The sequence below is a fragment of the Convolutriloba macropyga genome, chromosome 7 (assembly GCF_964194025.1).
Source record: "Convolutriloba macropyga chromosome 7, txConMacr16.3, whole genome shotgun sequence".
Lineage (NCBI taxonomy): Eukaryota > Metazoa > Xenacoelomorpha > Acoela > Convolutidae > Convolutriloba > Convolutriloba macropyga.
This window is the reverse complement of record NC_134474.1, coordinates 46,161,626-46,178,689: the sequence shown is the minus strand read 5'-3', so window position 1 is coordinate 46,178,689 and position 17,064 is coordinate 46,161,626. Positions and strand designations below refer to the sequence as shown.

The following is a 17,064-nucleotide window of genomic DNA, read 5'->3' as shown; positions in this document are numbered from 1 at the left end:
ATACTGCTTGGTTAGTTTTCTCAGTTGGAAATATGAATTTTACCGATACTAATTTTTGTTTATTTTTCTTGGACAGAAATTTCTATTTTTAATTTTTTAATGAATTATTACCCCAGAAATTGTTGATTAATAAATCAAGAGTCCCGCGTCTTCATAGGATTATAAATTACTCTCATTGTAAAATCTAAGATTTTTTTCAAGCGGGATGAAAACAAGAAATGTGCTATCGTGTGATCCCTTAAATGTGTAATACTGATATGCTACCTATCCTTCCATTTTCAAAGAATTTTCAAATCCTTTCACCTAAATCAATCAATTTGGCTGACACAAGAGCATATTCCTCAGATAATCGATTCCTGAATCTGAATAGAAGTACACCGTGGATGGTGATAGATCAATAATTCTCCTCGCTGTGATAAACAATGGTCTTGCACACGATGGAGTGAAGATCCTTTACCTGCGTCTTTTACCCCATTGAAGCTATCGCACATTATTTAACACAACAGAAACAGAAGTTCGTAAATTGCCTCCACTTGGGCTAAAGCACGCCACCACTTCCACTCTTAATACAACAATCAATTTTTTCCATCCTTTCAAACGCTTAAAAATACCCATACCATACATTCAAGAACACAAAAGAACCTTTGGGAGCAGCTATTTGGAACTCAGAATATGTAACAAGTAGTCTCATGAAACTGACTAACAAATTCCGGTTTCTTCGAAAAAAAGTGACTACCTCGAAGACCCACAGATCACCTTAGGAATCCTGAGCCCTTGTCTGGGTGCACGAAAAATGTATTTGCTTCATTGCGGGACTCCGACAAAAAACAGTCCGAAAAACTATAGAGAAATTTGATGATAAGCAAAGGGCAGTTCATGAAAACGACTTGGGTACCATTCATAGTGAAGACTCATGGCTCCAAGCAAATCGTTCTATACTTTTATCATGTTAAGGCGTTCGGCAGTGTCAGGACGAATTTGAACCTCTTTTTGTTAACGCCATAATGTCGCTTAAGAAGAGCACGACATGAATCACCAGTCAAAGTCCAAAACATGACAACAGATACCAAGGGCGTAAAGGCAACACTTGCAGAGAGCTATTTTTGCTATTGTGCAATATATGCGAAATAGTATAATCTTTTTTATAATTGTTTTCAGAAAAGAGGGAATTTACAATACAAACTTGATGAATGAGAAGTCTGAGATTTCGATTTTGCTCATGTTGAAGAAGTGGCTCGTTAATAGTCAGACCCCAGCTCCGTAATGATCACACCTTTGGAGCAGATTTTATCAGGGGAGCTCCTCCGATGTGATGACAAAAGCCGCCAACTTTTGATCAGCAGTTTCTTGTTTTCTTTCATAATTGGCTTAACAATGGCGTTCGTATATAAAGAATTTTGTGCTTGGTGAAATTTAATACTGCTTGGTTAGTTTTCTCGGTTGCGAATATGAATTTTACCGATACTAATTTTTGGGAAGTTTATTTTTCTTGGACAAAAATTTCTATTTTTAATTTTTTAAAGAATTATTACCCCAGAATTTGTTGATTAATAAATCAAGAGTCCCGCGTCTGCATAGGATTATAAATTACTCTCATTGTAAAATCTAAGATTTTTTTTCAAGCGGGATGAAAACAAGAAATGTGCTATCGTGTGATCCCTTAAATGTGTAATACTGATATGCTACCTATCCTTCCATTTTCAAGGAATTTTCAAATCCATTCACCTAAATCAATCAATTGGGCTGACACAAGAGTATATTCCTCAGATAATCGATTCCTGAATCTGAATAGAAGTACACCGTGGATGGTGATAGATCAATAATTCTCATCGCTGTGATAAACAATAGTCTTGCACGCGATGGAGTGAACATCATTTACCTGCGTCTTTTACCCCATTGAAGCTATCGCACATTATTTAACACAACAGAAACAGAAGTTCGTAAATTGCCTCCACTTGGGCTAAAGCACGCCACCACTTCCACTCTTAATACAACAATCAATTTTTTCCATCCTTTCAAACGCTTAAAAATACCCATACCATACATTCAAGAACACAAAAGAACCTTTGGGAGCAGCCATTTGGAACTCAGAATATGTAACAAGTAGTCTCATGAAACTGACTAACAAATTCCGGTTTCTTCGAAAAAAAGTGACTACCTCGAAGACCCACAGATCACCTTAGGAATCCTGAGCCCTTGTCTGGGTGCACGAAAAATGTATTTGCTTCATTGCGGCACTCCGACAGAAACAGTCCGAAAAACTCTAGAGAAATTTGATGATAAGCAAAGGGCAGTTCATGAAAAGGACTTGGGTATCATTCATAGTGAAGACTCATGGCTCCAAGCAAATCGACCTATACATTTATCATGTTAAGGCGTTTGGCAGTGTCAGGACGAATTTGAACATCTTTTTGTTAACGCCATAATGTCGCTTAAGAAGAGCACGACATGAATCACCAGTCAAAATCCAAAACATGACAACAGATACCAAGGGCGTAAAGGCAACACTTGCAGAGAGCTATTTTTGCTATTGTGCAATATATGCGAAATAGTAAAATCTTTTTTGTAATTTGTTTTCAGAAAAGAGGGAATTTACAATACAAACTTGATGAATGAGAAGTCTGAGATTTCAATTTTGCTCATGTTGAAGAAGTGGCTCGTTAATAGTCAGACCCCAGCTCCGTAATGATCACACCTTTGGGGCAGAGTTTATCAGGGGAGCTCCTCCCATGTGATGACAAAAGCCGCCAACTTTTGATCAGCAGTTTCTTGTTTTCTTTCACAATTGGCTTAACAATGGCGTTCGTATATAAGAAAGTTTGTGCTTGGTGAAATTTAATACTGCTTGGTTAGTTTTCTCGGTTGCAAATATGAATTTTACCGATACTAATTTTTGGGAAGTTTATTTTTCTTGGACAAAAATTTCTATTTTTAATTTTTTAAAGAATTATTACCCCAGAATTTGTTGATTAATAAATCAAGAGTCCCGCGTCTTCATAAGATTATAAATTACTCTCATTGTAAAATCTACGATTTCTTTTCAAGCGGGATGAAAACAAGAAATGTGCTATCGTGTGATCCCTTAAATGTGTAATAATGATATGCTACCTATCATTCCAATTTCAATGAATTTTCAAATCCATTCACCTAACTCAACTAATTTGGCTGACACAGGAGAATATTCCTCAGATAATCGGTTCCTGAGTCTGAATAGAAGTACTCTTCCGTGGATGATGATGGATCAATAATTCTCCTCGCTGTGATAAACAATAGTCTTGCCCACGATAGAGTGAACATCATTTGCCCACGTCTTTTACCCCATTGAAGCTATCGCACATCAGTTAACACAACAGAAACAGAAGTTCGTAAATTGCCTCCCCTTGGGCTAAAGCACGCCACCACTTCCACTCTTAATACAACAATCAATTTTTTCCATCCTTTCAAACGCTTAAAAATACCCATACCATACATACAAGAACACAAAAGAACATTTGGGAGCATCCATTTGGAACTCAGAATATGTAACAAGTAGTCTCATGAAACTGAATAACAAATTCCGGTTTCTTCGAAAAATTGTGACTATCTCGAAGACCCACAGATCACCTTAGGAATCCTGAGCCATTGTCTCGGTGCACGAAAAATGTATTCGCTTCATTGCGGCACTCCGACAGAAATAGTCCAAAAAATCGAGAGATATTTGATGATAAGCAAAGGGCAGTTCATGAAAATGACTTGGGTACCATTCATAGTGAAAACTCATGGCTCCAAGCAAATCGACCTATACATTTATCATGTTAAGGCGTTCGGTAGTGTCAGGACGAGTTTGAACCTCTTTTTGCTAACGCCATAATGTCGCTTAAGAAGAGCACGCCATGAATCACCATCAAAGTCCAAAACATGACAAGAGATACCAAGGGCGTGAAGGCAACACTTGCAGAGAGCTATTTTTGCTATTGTGCAATATATGCGAAATAGTATAATCTTTTCTGTAATTTGTTTTCAGAAAAGAGGGAATTTACAATACAAACTTGATGAATGAGAAGTCTGAGATTTTGAGCTTGCTCATGTTGAAGAAATGGCTTGTTAATAATTAGACTACAGCTCCGCAATGATCACATTTTTGGGCTTTTTAAAGAAATAATTTGGTTTTAAAACAAAGAAAACTTGTTGTCCAGAGCCGGTTCATGTGATTAACAAATAACCGTTGTCAAACAGCCCTTACATTTGGTGCCGCGGTCCGGGAACATTATTGTTTGCCAAATAGGAAATCATTTTCTCGAAAAATACCTCATAGGTCCAGACACGAAACTCCAAGGGAAGGGTTACTTGAAACAGATCGCAGAAATCAAAAAGCAAGGCGTTGAGCTGAACACCAATTTGTTTGCAACCCACGCCAAAAAGAAGTCAAAAGCTGCGCGGATTAAAATCAATGAGTTGTATTTTTATTTCAGCACTGCAATTTTGGCAGTAAAATATAAAATACTCTCGTTTGATTGCTCTTATACAACCATGGCCAATTTTTTTTCAATTGGTCCGTTTTTGAAAAAGAGGATTTGCGCACAAATCTGATTTCCAGAAACTAGCCCTTTGAAATCTTTAACAGTTATGAAAAGTTGCAATTAGTTTCTAGCTCTCACAAGCTGCCTTTGAAGAATTTTGCAATGAGTTTTTTTTAAAAATTCCATGGGAAAAACACCAGTAGAATAGCATCAAACTGTTAAAAGAACCCAGTTGCAAAACGAAACGTGAAATATTATCCTTTCAGTTCAACGGAACCAGAATTAAAACTATGTGTTCTTGCGTTATTACACCTGAATCCGAAAGCTTTTCATAAAAACAAATCTCAATATCATAACATTGGTGAAAGCATTACTTTTGAGTTAAGAACCAGGAGCTGAATAGATTCATTTTTCATCACTAGTTCCACTAAAATATTGATTAATATTCTTTTTCTTTTTTTTCATATAAAATATATCGTGCTAATATCAAAGCGTTAAGACGGAAAAGAATATTTATCTTGTCCCGTGGTTTTTTCTGTTGGCGTTCATCTTTTATTATTTTAGTTCCTTGTTTATAAACTTGTAATTCTGCACGAGTCATCTTCAAGAAATTAATTCGTTTTTTTAAAAAACTTGATTATTCTCGGTACTTGATTATTCAGAGATACATTATCTAAATTTAGAGATATCCAAAACATTTCTCTTGCTTGCTTATTATAAATCGTTTGAAAGATGTAGATTTCACAAACCTCATTGTAGTCATTATTTTTCTAATCTAATCATTCTAAAAAGTCATCAGTGTTTTGCAATTTTTTTTTCGTTTTAGCAGTCGATATAAACTATGTCTGCTCAAAAAAAATCATGAGAAATGTTCCCGCAAAAAGTTCTATGCGATTTTTTAATCTCCCAAAAACTATCTTGCTTAATGAATAAATTTATTTTAACCCATGTATAAACAATAGGTTTAATTGTACTCGTATGTTATTTTTTTTGTGAATGACCGCTAACAAGTGCGTGAAGTCAACACTTGCAGGGAGCTATTTTTGCTGTGGTGCTATATATGCGAAATAGTATAATCTTTTTTGTAATTTCTTTTCAGAAAAGAGGGAATTTACATTACAAACTTGATAAATGAGAAGTCTGAGAATTTGAGCTTGCTCATGTTGAAGAAATTGCTTGTTAGTAATTTGACTCCAGCTCCGTAATGATCACATTTTTGGCTTTTTTAAAGAAAAATTTTGGTTTTAAAACAAAAACAAACTAGTTGACTGGAGCCAGTTTATGGGATTAACAAATAACAGTTGTCAATCGGCCCTTACATTTGGTGCCGCGAACCGGGAACGTTATTGTTTTCCAAATAGGAAAACATTTTCTTGTCTTCCAATCACTTCTTTAACTCTTAATGTTATCAAGATGGTTAAAATCGATTACTAGAAAATCGAAAAATACCTCATGGGTCCAGACACGAAACTCCAAGGGGAGGGTTACCTGAAACAAATCGCAGAAATCAAGAAGCAAGGCGTTGAGCTGAACACCAGATTGTTTGCAACACACGCCAAAGAGAAGTCAAAAGCTGCGCGGATTCAAATCAATGAGTTGTATTTTTATTTCAGCACTGCAATTTTGGCAGTAAAATATAAAATACTCTCGTTTGACTACTCGTATTTGAACATGGCCAATTTTTTTTCAATTGGTCCGTTTCTGAAAAAGAGGATTTGCGCACAAACCTGATTTCCAAAAACTAGCCCTTTGAAATCGTTAACAGTTATGAAAAGTTGCTATTAGTTTCTAGATCTCACAAGCTGCCTTTGAAGAATTTTCCAATGAGTTTTTTTTTAAAATTCCATAGGAAAACACCAGTAGAATAGCATCAAACTGTTAAAAGAACCCAGTTGCAAAACGAAACGTGAAAAATTATCCTTTCAGTTCAACCGAACCAGAATTAAAACTATGTGTTCTTGCGTTATTACACCTGAATCCCAAAGCTTTTCATAAAAACAAATCTCAATATCATAGCATAGATGAAAGCATTATTTTTGAGTTAAAACCAGGAGCTCAATAGATTCATTTTTCATCACTAGTTCAACTTAAATATTGATTAAAATTATTTTTATTTTTTTTTCATATAAAATATATCGTGCTAAAATCAAACCGTTGATATGGAAAAGATGACTTATTTTATCTCGTTGTTTTTCTGTTGGCACTCATGTTTTATTATTTTAGTTCCTTGTTTATAAACTTACTAAAATACTTGATTATTCCCGTTACTTGGTTATTCAGAGATACATTATCTAAATTTAGAGATATCCAAAACATTTCCCTTGCTTGCTTAATATAAATCGTTTGAAAGATGTAGATTTCACAAACTTCTTTGTAGTCATTATATTTCTAATCTAACCATTCTAAAATGTCATCAGTGTTTTGCATTTTTTTTGTTTTAGCAGTCGATATAAACTATGTCTGCTCAAAAAAAATCACTAGAAATGTTCCCGCAAAAAGTTCTACGCCATTCTTTTAATCTCCCAAAGACTATCTTGCTTAATGAAAAAATTTATATTAACCCATGTATAAGCAATTAGTTTCATTGTACTCGTATGTTTTTTTTTGTGAATGACCGCTACCAAAGGCGTGAAGGCAACACTTGCAGGGAGCTATTTTTTCTATTGTGCTATGTATGCGAAAAAGTATATTCTTTTTTGTAATTTGTTTTCAGAAAAAAGCGAATTTCAAAAACAATCTTCATGAATGAGAGATCTGAGAATTTGAGCTTGCTCATGTTGAAGAAATGGCTTGTTAATAATTTGACTCCAGCTCCGTAATGATCACATTTTTGGGCTTTTTAAAGAAATAATTTAGTTTGAAAACAAAAAAAGATTGTTGACTAGAGCCAGTTTATGGGATTAACAATTAACAGTTGTTAATCAGCCCTTACAATTTGTGCCGCGATCCTGGAACACTTGTTTTCCAAATTGGAAAACATTTTCTTGTCTTTCAATCTCTTCCTTTACTCTTAGTGTTATCAGGATGGTTAAAATCGATTACCAAAAATCGAAAAATACCTCATTGATCCGGACACGAAACTCCAAGGGGAAGGTTACTTGAAACAGATCGCAAAAATCAAGAAGCAAAACGTTGAGCTGAACACCAGATTATTCGCAACCCACGCCAAAGAGAAGTCAAAAGCTGCACGGATTAAAATCAATGAGTTGTATTTTTATTTCAGCACTGCAATTTTGGCAGTAAATTTAAAATACTCTCTTTTGACAGCTCTTATACAACCATGGCCCATTTTTTTTGATTTGTCCGTTTTTGAAAAGGAGGATTTGTGCAAAAATCTGATTTCCAGAAATAGCCCTTTGAAATCTTTAACAGTTATAAAAAGTTGCTATTAGTTTCTAGATCTCACAAACTGCCTTTGAAGAATTTTGCAATGACTTTTTTTAAAATTTCATGGGGAAAAACACCAGTAGAATAGCATCAAACTGTTAAAACAACAAAAGAACCAAGCTACAAACGAAACGTGAAATATAATCATTTCACATCGGTGGATCCAGACATCAATATAAATGTTCGTGCGTTATTAAACCTGAATCATAAAGCTTTTCATAAAAACAAATCTCAATATCATAGCATAGATGAAAGCATTATTTTTGAAATAAGAACCAGGAGCTCAATAGATTCATTTTTCATCACTAGTTCAACTTAAATATTGATTAAAATTCTTTTTCTATTTTATTCATATAAAATATATCGTGCTAAAATCAAACCGTTAATATGGAAAAGTTGACTTATCTTATCTCGTTGTTTTTCTGTTGGCGCTCATCTTTTTTTATTTTAGTTCCTTGTTTATAAACTTAATAAAATACTTGATTATTATCGGTACTTGGTTATTCAGAGATACATTATCTAAATTTAGAGATAACCAATACATTTCTCTTGATTGCTTATTATAAATCGTTTGAAAGATGTAGATTTCACAAACCTCTTTGTATTCATTATATTTCTAATCTAATCAATTTAAAAATTCATTAGTTTTTTTTGGAAAAAGAATATTGTTCGTTTTAGCAGTCCATAATAAATATGTCTGCTCAAAAAAATTTTTACTGGAAATGTTCCTGCAACAAGTTCTATCTCATTCTTTTAATCTCCCAAACACTGCTCTGCCTAATGAGTAAGTTTATTTCAACCCTTGTATAATAAATAATTTTTATTATACGCGTATGTTATCTTTTTCTTTTTGTGATTGACCGCTACCAAGGGCTTGCAGGCAACACTTTTGCGATCTTCGCCCTAGCGTTTAAGCACTGCAGCGAGCTATTTTGCTATTGTACAATTTATGCGAAATAGTATAATCTTTTTTTGTAACTTTTTTTCAGAAAAGAGGGAATTTAGAAAACAAACTTGTTGAAAGAGAAGTCTGAGAATTTGAACTTGCTCATGTTGAAGAAATGGCTCGTTAATAGTCAGACCTCAGCTCCGTAATGATCACACCTTTGGGGCAGATTTTATCAGGGGCGCTCCTCCGATGTGATGACAAAAGCCGCCAATTTTTGATCAGCAGTTACTTGTTTTCTTTCACAATTGGCTTAACAATGGCGTTCGTATTTAAGGAATTTTGTGCTTGGTGAAATTTAGTACTGCTTGGTTAGTTTTCTCAGTTGTAAATATGAATTTTACCGATACTGGTTTTTGGGAAGAGTTTATTTTTCTTGGACAGAAATTTCTATTTTGAATTTTTTATGAAATGATTATCCAAGAAATCGTAGGTTATAAATCAAGAGTACCGCGTCTTCATAGGATAAAAAATTAATCTTAATGTAAAATCTAAGATTTCTTTTCAAGCGGGATGAAAACAAGAAATGTGCTATCGTGTGATCCCTTAAATGTGTAATACTGATATGCTACCTATCCTTCCAATTTCAATGAATTTTCAAATCCATTCACCTAAATCAACTAATTTGGCTGACACAAGAGCATATTCCTCAGATAATCGATTCCTGAATCTGAATAGAAGTACACCGTGGATGGCGATGGATCAATAATTCTCCTCGCTGTGATAAACAATAGTCTTGCACACGATGGAGTGAACATCATTTACCTGCGTCTTTTACCCCATTGAAGCTATCGCACATTATTTAACACAACAGAAACAGAAGTTCGTAAATTGCCTCCCCTCGGGCTAAAGCACGCCACCATTTCCACTCTTAATACAGCAATCAATTTTTTTTTTCATCCTTTCAAACGCCTACAAATACCCATATTTGGAGCTCAGAGCCAGCCATTTGGAGCTCAGAATATGTAGCAAGTAGTCTCATGAAACTGATTAACAAATTCCGGTTTCTTCGAAAAAATTTGACTACCTCGAAGACCCACAGATCTCCTTAGGAATCCTGCGTCATTGTCCGGGTGCACGAAAAATGCATTTGCTTCATTGCAGCAGTCCAACAGAAATAGTCCGAAAAACTCTAGAGAAATTTGATGATAAGCAACGGGCATTTCATGAAAACGACTTGGGTACCATTCATAGTGAAGACTCATGGCTCCAGGCAAATCGACCTATACATTTATCATGTTAAGGCGTTTGGCAGTGTCAGGACGAGTTTGAACCTCTTTTTCCTAACGCCAAAACGTTGCTTGAAAAGAACACGCCATGAATCACCTGTCAAAGTCCAAAACATGACAACATATTCCACGAAAACTATTCTAGCCTCAATTCGTTGGACTTGCCAACCTTCTCTTATTTCCAAAACTTTTCGACAGTAAAAATTTTGAAGCTCTAGTAAGCAGAGCTGTACGAGATAAACAAAACAACACTTCAATCTTTTTCTCTGTGTTATTCGTGAGCAAAATTACCAACTTCACCCAAACCAGCTCGCGTCCTTCTTTTTACAGCAATTGAATTTTGAGCCAGTAAAAAAGACAGATAAAGGTCTCCTCTATCTATCATGCAGATAAGAAATGTCCGTACTGCCAAAGTGGAAAATTGGACGTTCATGGTGTTTCAAGACCCGGGCGTGAGGTTGCGAGAGCCAGAGGTGATGGAATTAGCGACATAGTTGTATCAACTTGCTCTGCACCAAACTTTTCGACCGAAGTAGAAAAAAATATATACCAGAATGTAACTCTCAGCCAGGTGCCATCCTTGTTCCAGCTTGGCAAGCAGATAGGTCGGCTGCTTTTAATGTGACTAAGACTTTATCGCTGAAATCAAAATCAATTGCAATTGCAGCTTTGAGGGCTGGTCACGCCCTTGAAGCCGCAGAAGAGCGGACTTATGGCAGTCATCAAAGAGCAATTGTTCGGAAACAGGCTTTCTGTTTGTTCCACTTGCTGTTGAGGTGCACAGCTGTTTCTCAAAGACATTTGAGAAGACGCTGAAGGGATTGTTTTTTTTTGCTAGCACGGGAAGTTTTTTTTCTGAGTGTCATTCAATTGACCCTGAAGAAATAAATCAGACATTTTCTCTAATCTCTATCCGAGTAGCTGTAATAAGGATACTTGCTGGAACCCCTAGATGATATCCCTAATTGTGATGGTTGAACATCACCCTAAGAGAGGGGAGTCCAAATCTAGGCAACAATGAGACAAAAAATCAATTAGTGATTCCATTACCTCGTCTTGCTCATAATTAGTTGAGAGACTTAAATTGACTTCCAAACTACAAGATCAGGTTGAATACAAACATTTTACTGCAACACTGAAAACTCGATTTTGGGTTGCAAATTAAAGCTGCGTCCAAATGACAATTGGAAGAATACTTGAGATTAATTGAGATTCCATAAATAGATATCTTACTGAGAAGTTAATTTAATTTTGTGATTTAAGCACACACACACAGAGACCGAGGATGGTTAAGACTATCGCCTAGGTACCATGTGAGGTGGACTTAGTACTATATTTGCTAGTAATGGTTAAACTTATTCAATTGCCGGCTGCAGTTCATGCGAAGAGAAACAAAAGGCAAATGTGATCATCATGCTGAACACCAGCTTTACTAGGAACAGAGAAATTGTCAAATTTGAGCTGACTCTGCTGTGAGCATACGTTTTTTAGAGCAGCACTCACAGGTAGATGTTCCCCGTGCATTTTTTTCTGAGTTAATTATTGCTTCTGCTTCACCCTCTACCGTAACTCCGCAATTGGTTAGTATCGACTAAAGCAATTGCATCTTCACCAGCTTCTCTTCTTAAACACGTTGCAGCTAGCCTTCTTTAAGATTTTGCCAACTGCTATGGGACAAGTTTATGTTAAGTAATGCAGTCAGTTATGGGCTTTAAAGGGCTTTTTGTGGAAACTTTAGGGAAAAATGCCCCTGAAACCTGTGTTTTTTTAATAAACATGTTGCTTGTAGTTCATTTAGACTGATCAGGGTCTGTACATTAAACGGTATGCAACAGGTTTTCAGGGAATAATTTGTAAAGTCTAGCAACTTTGAGTTTAGGAATGGAATTTAGCTCCTCAAAAACTTTTTTTTTCTCGCTGACTTTATACAACATTGGGCTGCGCATTAATTTATTCAATCATCTCAAATGATCAAAATAGCAACGATTACTGATGATCATGTTCTCTAACGGGGGAGGAGAGAGGAGACATTGTTGATCTCAATCGACCCTGTTCACTTCTTGTCTCAGTGGTAGCCTGAATATTGATTCTACCATCCACCGACAACACACCGCACATGGCTTTCCCAACAATATAATCCATCGCTTTCCTTTTCCCTCCCCTTCCGCTTTTCCCGCCATTTTCCCTCTCTCTCCCGCCGTCATTTCCTGCCTGCTATCTCATTTTGCAACTGTCGCGCAAGTGATCGCAATATCGTGGTTTTAACTTTGCCTTTTATCCAGCCGAACACTGCGCCCCAGTCTATTTGGCCGATAATTGTTGACAATTTGACTGGGTGAATGATATTTGAGCGTTGCTATTTTACCTCACTCGTTAGACTAATTGCTTTCGGATGTAGATCTAACTAACTGGGCTTTCAGAAATAAAATCCTCAACTGTCGCTTCCCCCGAATTTTGAGCGAAAATTTCCGTTTACAACGGTAGTGCGTCAAAAAAGGGGGCGTGAACTAAATTGAGACTAAGTTATCAGTTTTCAATTAATTGAACGAATACAAATTTACAACTAGAAAAAATCTTTTACGTCTTGAAGTTTTAACTATAAACCGGGTTAACATCAAGAACATCTTCAACAAGTTAATTATGGCCTCAAATAACTTCCTATTATGGCCTCTATGAAAAGTTGTACTCATAGAACTTCACACAAAAAATTATTTTCAAGTGGAAACTGAGAGGTACAGATTCCTGAATTTCTATTTTTTAGCCCGGGGATCTCAAATTGCCTGTGCAAATTGAAAAACACCACCGAACATTTAGAATAGAAGGTTAATTTGATCAACAAACAGTTGATTTTTTGAACCCTAGTGGGTTTGATTTTAATCACTGTTTACTGTTAACTTGAGTTGATCACATAAATTCCAAATTTTGACGTATATATTGTTCAACAAAACAAGCAAACTGTAAAAGTACGTTTCATTACGTTTTATGGCGGAAAATGTGACGTAGGTTTATACAAATAATATGCTTACGCAAAAAGTTAAAGTATAAAGGAAAGAACAAATTAGCGTAAAATAAGGATTGATATTTTTAATTACCAGACAAGAACGACAAAAGACAATTGGATGCACTGAAATATTACGTCATAGTAATAAGGAAAAATAAGTTGAGTGAAATGAAGTCATCCCAATTTATAACTACGTATCTCTCCTGAGATTTAGAAACAAATTTATACTCAATTATGGCAGCTATGACGCACGCTTTTATTCTGCTTTTCATCTGAAAAATTAGTATTTGTGTCATCGTTTTTATCCATTGCTATGAAATTATTTTACACCACTTCAAAAGCCAATATTTATAAGATTTACAGCTTTATTGAAAACACTGGTAACGAATTACGTTAGGAATTCTTTTCACTGGGCACAAAAGCTATTTTCAAAATTTTTTAAAAAAGCTCAATAATTGTAATCATTTATTCTCATTTTCAACTAAAGTCTTGCTCATATGATTAACATTTAAAGCTAAATTTTTGACAAATTTTTGTGCGAATTTATAGACTCAATCCTGTTTTTCGATAATTTTGCAATTTCATTTATAACCCTCGTTTTATGAGAGGGAATATATATTTGGAGATTAATTGACTCAACGATCAGAGGTGAAGTTATCGCAAATTGATTATTTATTATGCGCATATAATTTTTTGCAACACTTGGTCTTCAAAACTGTCAGCAATCAATTCACTTCCATCGTGATTGCAAGCAGCGTACGTAATTGGTCACATTTTAGTGTTTGTAGTTAGAAATAACTTCATGGGTTTTCTGCTCTTCGAATCTGAGTAGTGTGGTTGGCTTCTTTTTTTTCAAAATGTGGAATATTTGGCCGTATTTTGTGCATTGACCAGTTCTTTTGCGCCGGAAATTCAGAGGACATGGCTCTGTTATCTTTGACAGAACCAGTTTCGGCTATCTTTGACTTAATGGTAATTTCAGTTCAAATGAGGTAATCCATTTTCACTCAAGGTGAAAAAATGTGTCTACACTTCATTTTAAAGTCTCTACGTCACAGGGTTAACTATTGCGCTATTTTGCCCATTTTCCATGCGAATTTCCATCTTTACCCCGCCTGGCGTGACGAGGAACGGAATCACGCCTGTGTAGCCATATTGTTCTGCAGAGTGTTTCTGGGAGGCAAAATTATTCACGCCTTCTCCTGTATACCCCACATTTAGTATTACTTGTTACTCTAAGCTCACTTAGCATAAAATTGGTAGCTTTTACCGATTATTTTTGTGTCTAAATAATCCCACCATATCTTTTGACTATTAAGTAAGAACATTATCTTGTAAGAATATTAGGTCAATTGTGAATAATTTCACAATTAGGTTTCCCAATAGATTCGCAAAAAGTATCTTAGAAATCTTAAAAGTCGTCCTTGATTGACGATGAATTGAATCATCGCTAATTATAATTTTTGATTATCTTAAATGTCAGGAGGCCAGATAAATATTGCAATAGTTTGGAGCCAAAAAACTTGAACAGGAACCCCTAACTTCCGTTCAACGCCTCCATCTTACTGCAACATCTTTTCTATCCTTTCTATGATCTTTGTTTTCATTACCACTTCAAGATAGTAAAAGTTCAAAGTCGAAATAGCATACGCTATAACCATGTGCATATTATAAAAATCCTGTTTATTATTTAAACATTGCCACCTTTGAATTAGCAATTAAGTCGCAAATTTTGACGAATTCATTCCGACACCGTATGATCCGATAGCAGAGTGACGTCTCAGAAGTTTGTCGCTTAGCTACCAAAACTAAAATGCTGGTTATTGAAAAGAAAGGGCTTGAAAAATCTTTTGCTAATTACATAAAATGATTTGTAAATTAAAAATTGGTGTGTTTACTGAGAAGACGAATTGAGAATCGGCTAATTGCAATAGAAAGCGGCGCTAACTGTTTTCTCTGTGTTATTTTTTCACGCCGAGTGTCGCAGTTTTATTTGACAGTGTGTTTGTTTTTCCAATTTACTACACCACAACATTCAGCCCATTATTTGTTTGTGATTCCTTTCAAACCCCTCCCCTCCCCTTGCACTTTCATTTGATTAATTTCCATTCCCCTTTCGCTTTACTTCGCCTTGAAAAAATTGGGATATTTCTTTCGCTTGTTTGCGTCTTACTGATGCAAATATAAATTAATTTATTGCGTTATGTTTTCATTCTTTTCACGTTTTTATCACACGTTGTGTCAAATTTCAGACTGCTCTTTTAGTTGCCTGTTGTTGTGAATCAACAATTCCTCTCACGTACTCTCCCGTCACTGTTCAATATTGAAATTGTAAAAAAGGCATTACGCTGAAAAACCTCAACATTTTTACTTTCATGGCATTTCTTCAGGTGATTTTGATTTAGTGGAATGTTTTTTGTATTAGTAAACATTACCTTTGGCTCAAAAATCTATCATTTACTGGAGTTGAGATTGCGAAAACGACAAGACGAATAAAATTTACTTCAAATTCAGGTTCAATCTAAAAATAATGTAAGTTACCGTGAAACAAAATCAAGTATTTGTGCGGTAAAGTGTTACGTTCGTTTTCATAGCCTTTTTGCATTCAACACGTCCAGTGCAGTTCTCAAAAGCAGTATGTGCAGGAACTCAGATTCGCACCCAGGTCCCTTTTTCGCAGTTGAATCTTTCTATCTCTATTTTTCTAAAAGCTGATAATTTACGTGAATTTGTTATTAGTTATTTGTCTTTCACCATAGTTTTTAAAAGTTAGCTCTGATAGGCAATTGTGATGCACCCATCAACAACCAATTTATAGATGCTACTACCTATGAATACTCTTATATTATATCAACTATGTTTGTTACTGGGGTTCATGGACTCTTTGACAAATACTATTTGATTTATTTCCATAGTACTCGAGTAAAAATTGTTGTGAAAAAACGTTGTGAAATGGCGCAATGCGTCCATTTGTGACATATCCAGATATCAACTGATTATGCTTTAATGTCAGTTTGATTAAGGTTAATTCATATTGCCTAGTAAAAATTCGTCAACAGTCCGCATCGTTCTCTTGAACGATAAGTGCACGTCATCACTTGGTGCAGAAAACGATGGCTCCTTGCCAAATAAGAATCGCATCCCTCTGCGATAATGTGATCCCACCTGCTCGAAAGTTTTACTTCTTTTATCTTAATTTCGTAACGATATTTAAAATCTTGTCTGAAATATCTTCACGGCTTAAATGCTGCTTCTTTTATAGAAAAATGTTTCTTGTATAGAAAAATGATGCGTACAAAGTTAAGTCATTACAGTCACACTTAAACATATTGTTTTCAAGTGTCTTTTTAACTATATAGCGCGAAAGAATAATTGTCCGGCTGAAATCTTACTTAATCGTACTAAATTTTTATTAGTTTGTACGAAACAGTACGATTCTTACAAGATAACTATTCTGGAATGTCCGGGGATATAACTTTGTTTTTCCAAACTTGTCGTGTTTCATTCTAATTTTTCTAAATTTCTAAAACCAGAATAGATAAATACAAATTTTGATTAATGGCTTGCAAATACTCTTCAACACAAAATAAAATTATTGAAAAAATTTTCTTGTCTTATCGTGAAAATACCTTGGAAAGGCCGGTTTTCCATCATGGCCAATTGCTCTTCTCTTGTTTTTCAATTTATTTGATGTATTTTGTTGCTCATCATTTAATTTAAAACGTAAGTGAGAAAAAGTGAGCTCTTTTCAGCTCTATTTTTCCTTTTTTCCACCAACCTGGAAATAAATGGTTATATTGTACATACACGTCTTCGGGTAGTTAGGGCTGCGTTTTCGTTAGTATTAAACTTAACCGTCAGCAAAGCAAATTTCAATTTTACTGAAACACAGGTTAGGAAATCCATTAATCGAATGAAAAGTTACCCTAGGTTCAGGTTCAACCATTAATAAATTTAAGTATTTCAGTGAAAACATTTTTTGAGTGGTAAAAAAGTTCGAAA

At 35.2% G+C, this 17,064-nt stretch overlaps 1 protein-coding gene across 4 annotated transcripts in view; it reads left to right on the top strand.

Annotated features, from left to right (window-relative positions):
* Nucleotides 1–17,064, top strand: part of LOC142342915 (uncharacterized) — a 48,131-nt gene that overhangs the window by 13,287 nt on the left and 17,780 nt on the right. Inside the window, exon 1 of one of the 4 annotated variants that reach the window (XM_075394586.1) lies at nt 14,565–15,452. The exons of 2 other annotated variants lie outside the window; for them this stretch is intronic. The gene's annotated coding sequence lies outside the window, so the exon portion shown is untranslated. Of the gene's footprint in view, nt 1–14,564; nt 15,453–15,479; nt 15,595–17,064 lie in introns of those variants that run through there. One more of the 4 variants, XM_075394588.1, reaches the window with a different exon arrangement.